This window comes from Lissotriton vulgaris, chromosome 1_1, assembly GCF_964263255.1.
Source record: "Lissotriton vulgaris chromosome 1_1, aLisVul1.2, whole genome shotgun sequence".
Lineage (NCBI taxonomy): Eukaryota > Metazoa > Chordata > Amphibia > Caudata > Salamandridae > Lissotriton > Lissotriton vulgaris.
Window position 1 is genome coordinate 255,937,780 of NC_141685.1, and position 5,910 is coordinate 255,943,689.

The following is a 5,910-nucleotide window of genomic DNA, read 5'->3' on the forward strand; positions in this document are numbered from 1 at the left end:
TACCCCAAAATCCAAACCTAGCCCATAACCCTTAAAATACCCCTGTACCCCAAAACCCAAACCTACCCCTGAACCCTAAAAATACCCCTGTACCCCAAAACCCAAACCTAGCCCAGAACCCTAAAATACCCATGTATCCCAAAACCCAAACCTAGCCCTGAACCCTAAAAATACCCCTGTACCCCAAAACCCAAACCTAGCCCTGAACCCTTAAAATACCCCTGTACCCCAAAACCCAAACGTACCCCTGAACCCTAAAAATACCCCTATACCCCAAAACCCAAACCTAGCCCTGAACCCTAAAAATACCCCTGTACCCCATAACCCAAAACTATATCTGAACCATTAAAATACCCAAACACCCCAAAACATATACCTCAGTGCCCCAAAACATATACCCCTATACCCATACTTGCCTTATCCAAACATTTTTAAAAAACATGCTTTTACCATTCATGCATTTACAACGAATTTCGTTGTAAATGTATGCGTGGTAAAAGCATATAAAATGTAATGCCATGCATTATAATGGCATTGCGGCGTCATGGTACTTTCGTAATGAAAGTATGCAGAGTTATGGTATGCGGAAAGAAATTTGCGGAATAATGGGTGTTTACCCTCCCCCGTAAGTACATTGGTGGCACGGCGGCCCACATCTCCAGCAACATACTCATATTTTTTCACCACCAATTGGAAAAATGCACAGGTCTCTCTCATTGATGCCCAGCACCGACATACACTTTTAGACACACCTCCCACCACAAGTTCTAGAATTGCGAACTTTAGAGATGGGGAGCTACGTTAGAATCTCGGCATCAGCTCAACATCCTGTGATTCCAGGCAAATTGCTTTGTCTCCCCGTGCCTACCACAAATTAATGTGTTCTTCTGTAATGTAAATTGTGCTCATGCCATGTTGTCGAGTTCGCGCTATATAATATTGCAAGGAAAAATAAAGTAGGGAAACTCGAGTTCACACACTACTGAATGCGCACTCTTAAGTGCATCAGCAGTGCACTGTGAATCGGAGCGTTACACAGGCCTGTTACAGATAAGAAATGCTATCAAAATGAAATCCTACTAAATAATATACTACTGGCCGGCAGCAATTCATACCCGGACAACGTCGGGACGGGCTGCTAGTCCTTAATATAGTAATCCTCTGAGGATGGATACATATTTGCATGGCGGTCCCTGGCAGGGATTTGGCGGCCTACGGCTCTGTTCCACCTTCCTGAGCTCCGGGGGGGGGCACCCCGCCCGGACCCCCTATTCCGGGGCCCCCTACCTACGCTCCCTGCCCAGGGCCGCCATGAGCCTAGAGCCGCCCCTGATATTTGCTTTTAATTACATCACTCACTGTTCTTTCTTTCTGGTTTATTCATTAACTAGCAGCCCGTCCCGACGTTGTCCGGGTATGAATTGCTGCCGGCCAGTAGTATATTGTTTCGTAGGATTTCATTTTGATAGCATTTCTTATCTGTGACAGGCCTGTGAAACGCTCCTATTCACAGTGCACTGCTGATGCACTTAAGAGTGCGCGTTCAGTAGTGTGTAAACTCGAGTGTCCCTACTTTATTTTCCTTGCAATATTATATAGCGCGATCTCGACAACATGGCATGAGCACAATTTACATTACAGAAGAACACATTGATTTGTGGTAGGCACTGGGAGACAAAGCGATTTGCCAGGAATCACAGGATGTTGAGTTGATGCCGAGATTCTAACGTAGCTCCCCATCTCTAAAGTTCGCAATTATAGAACTTGTGGTGGGAGGTGTGTCTAAAAGTGTGTCGGTGCTGGGCATCAATGAGAGAGACCTGTGCATTTTTCCAATTGGTGGTGAAAAAATATGAGTATGTTGCTGGAGATGTGGGCCGCCCTGCCACCAATGTACTTACGGGGGAGCGTAAACACCCATTATTCCGCAAATTTCTTTCCGCATGCCATCACTCTGCATACGTTCGTTACGAAAGTACCATGACTCCGCAATGCCATTATAACGCATGGCATTACATTTTATATGCTTTTACCACGCATACATTTACAACGAAATTCGTTGTAAATGCATGAATGGTAAAAGCATGTTTTTAAAAAATGTTTGGATAAGGCAAGTATGGGTATAGGGGTATACGTTTTGGGGTACTGAGGTATATGTTTTGGGGTGTTTGGGTATTTTAATGGTTCAGATATAGTTTTGGGTTATGGGGTACAGGGGTATTTTTAGGGTTCAGGGCTAGGTTTGGGTTTTGGGGTATAGGGGTATTTTTAGGGTTCAGGAGTAGGTTTTGGTTTTGGGGTACAGGGTTATTTTAAGGGTTCAGGGCTAAGTTTGGGTTTTGGGGTACAGGGGTATTTTTAGGGTTCAGGGCTAGGTTTGGGTTTTGGGATACAGGGGTATTTTAGGGTTCTGGGCTAGGTTTGGGTTTTGGGGTACAGGGGTATTTTTAGGGTTCAGGGGTAGATTTGGGTTTTGGGGTACAGGGGTATTTTAAGGTTTATGTGCTAGGTTTGGGTTTTGGGGTACTGGGGTATTTTAGGGTTCAGGGGTAGGTTTGGGTTTTGGGGTACAGGGGTATTTTTAGGGTTCAGGGGTATGTTTGGGTTTAGAGGTACAGGGGTATTTATAGGGTTCAGGGCTAGGTTTTGGTTTTGGGGTACAGGGGTATTTTTAGGTTTTAGGGATAGGTTTGGGTTTTGGGGTACAGGGTAGATTTATAGGGTTAAGATGGGTTAGTGTTTAAGGGTGTTGGGGTATTTTATAGAGTAAGGGTGGGTTATGATTATGGGGTGCAGGGGTATTTAAAGTCGGGGTGGGCGGAATTGGCGCGAACTTGGTACAATAAATCCGCAATATTTCGTTCCGTCAGATTTCCAATTATTAAAACAGAAACCTCATATATTCAAGGTAAAATAACAAGTATTTCTACATGCTAAAATGCATATAGTCATTTCACAAAAGTGAAATTAGCTTCCAGCAAGCAGTGAGAAAGGTGATGATTTTGAGATCAAACCCCTGCAAACCATTATGGGACGAGATTAGCAGTGGGGAGTGAATATTATAGTATCCAAATAATTCTACAAAGAGCTGCAGTTCACCTCGTTCTCCCCAGTTGTCCCCAAGAGGCAAATACAATAGCATTTAAAATATTACACATCAAGCTGCAGTTCACCTCATGTCCCTAGATGTCCCTGATGATGCAAATGCAATAGCATTTAAAATATTATATATCAAGCTGCAGTTCACCTCGCCGTCCCTAGATGTCCCTGATGAGGCAAATGCAATAGCATTTAAAATATTATACATTAAGCTGCAGTTCACCTCGTCGTCCGAAGATGTCCCTGATGAGTAAAATTCAAAAACATTGAAACCCTTTCATGAATGCTAAAAATTATGCTAAGCTTATCCCATAATGCTTTGCAGGGCCTTTTAGTTGTATTTTTGCCCATAACTGTGCTTGGGGTGGTTCTAAGAGAATGGGACCTCCACTGAATTACTATTTAAAGGGAGCAGGAATGTCTAGAACCTGGGAAGAAAAAACAACACTCGTAACGGAATCCCCCCAGCGATTGTCACGCCCCCTAGCACACTCCCACAGCACAATGCAGACACGCCCACAAGGGACTACTTTGCTGGCACGGTTCTTTTACATTTTAAATGTATATGGTGGGCGTCTGCATAGCCTATGTCCTTCTGCTGCAACTGCCCTTTCCAACGCTGTATTGGGTGTTGTGATTGGTGCTGTGGTTCCCGAGTTTACCTGGCCAAAAGGTGCAAGTTCTCTCTTTATAATAGTAGTATAGATAGATCAAGCTGCAGTTCACCTCACCATCCCTAGATGTCCCTGATGAGGCAAATGCAACAGCTTTTAAAATATTATACATCAAGCTGCAGTTCACCTCGTCGTCCCAAGATGTCCCTGATGAGTAAAATTCAAAAACATTGAAACCCTTTCATGAATGCTAAAAATTATGCTAAGCTTATCCCGGAATGCTTTGCAGGGCCTTTTAGTTGTATTTTTGCCCATAACTGTGCTTGGGGTGATTCTAAGAGAATGGGACCTCCACTGAATTACTATTTAAAGGGAGCAGGAATGTATAGAGCCTGGGAAGAAAAAACAACAGTCTTGACGGAATGCCCCCAGCGATTGTCACGCCCCCAGCACACACCCACAGCACAATGCAGACACGCCCACAAGGGACTACTTTGCTGGCACGGTTCTTTTACATTTTAAATGTATGTGGTGGGCGTCTGCATAGCCTATGTCCTTCTGCTGCAACTGCCCTTTCCAACGCTGTATTGGGTGTTGTGATTGGTGCTGTGGTTCCCGAGTTTACCTGGCCAAAAAGTGCAAGTTCTCTCTTTATAATAGTAGTATAGATAAACCAAATGGAGATTAATTGAATTGAGTTAGATTTAACTGAATACATGTCAGCCAATTAAAAGTATGGTAAAGACCATACTCACCAAGCCAAGGACAAGAACAATAAAAGGAAGGCAAGCAATTAATTGAGAGGTAAGCTAATTAGAGCAACAATAAAGCTCTAAGGCCACTGTAAGTTATTAGTATGGTCCACAAGAGGTGTTTTGCAACAAGACAGTTAAGCCGCCAGGCAGGTGAGTGATTTTCCCCCCATTAACATTAGATGTATATCGGATGGTATTGGCCCTTCAAATATAGGGCTGCCATCTGACCAGTATTTATAAGAAATTGTGAAGACAGATGAAAAAAAAGGGAAATCACCAAATCCTGGAGCCACTGCACATGGTGCAGCATTGATAGATCACCTCCTTTGTTGCAAACATGAAGATGTAAAATGCAAGCAGATACTCCCATGTTCTGAGATAGAAGTAACCATCATTTTTGCTCTTCGTTAAATGTAACTTGTTTGCTAATGTGTAAATGTCACAAACATAGTGCAATATAAATTAACACACTAATCAAATAGAAGTAAAACATTCACATTTTAATGCAAAAAAAACGTTGTCACCTCCCCGTCGGGGAATTGAACCCCGGTCTCCCGCGTGACAGGCGGGGATACTGACCACTATACTAACGAGGAGCTGTTGATGCACATTGCTCAAATGTTTACTCATTGCAACGAACAGAGCGTGACGTCCGAGTTCTTATTATAGAGAATGTTTATTTAGTCGCCACCATTATGCAGAGACTGTGAAGACCCAAAAAAGAAATGTTTACTCTCACAGGGCAACGCTGCAATTAAAAAGCATCACGCAAAGGCTATAATAAAATGTCTGAAATGGCAAATTCAACTGAAAATCTGAAAACACAGTGGCTCATTCAGCTATGATGGAGAGTACTTTAATGAATTGCTCAATCTCTCTTACGTCCCCTGCAACCTTGGTGTACCCGGCACCAGGAAACGTTCCAACACAACATGGCCGCCCGCTTCATGCCGACGCTCTACTTCTGTGGCCCAATCTGAACGATTGCCTGTTCCATGATGGTTCTGTCGCCCAATCTAAAATGGCCGCCAGCCCTCTATGTCTGTTTACAGGCGCTGGCCCAAACGTGGCCGCCGTCGGCCGTAGGTTTTATGCCTCAATGTCCCATTCTATCATGGCGCCTGTTCTCTGCTGGTGCACCACAACGCGTACCTTGTTTCTGTTACCTAACAGTGGGCAGGCAGGTGTTGTGGAATATCTGATGACACCGAAGCAGCTACCAAACTTAAGACTGCACTTAAGACTGCAGCGGACTCTAAGACTTCCAGTAAAGAGTCATTTCCAATATATAAAGATTTGGGATTTGTCTTCTATAATCTGGTTAAACCAGTACAAAACAAGGACTACAAGTTCCAGGATGCATGGTACACGAAACCGTTTATTTGGTAGATGCCACAAGAGGACAGCAACCATATTTTACCCAGTTATTTCGACACAGAAAA

At 43.6% G+C, this 5,910-nt stretch overlaps 1 non-coding gene across 1 annotated transcript; it reads right to left on the minus strand.

The window, feature by feature from the left end:
- Positions 1–4,992: 4,992 nt before the first annotated feature.
- TRNAD-GUC (transfer RNA aspartic acid (anticodon GUC)) lies at positions 4,993–5,064 on the minus strand. Its single transcript has one exon. It is a non-coding gene; the product is annotated as a tRNA-Asp (tRNA).
- Positions 5,065–5,910: the final 846 nt, after the last annotated feature.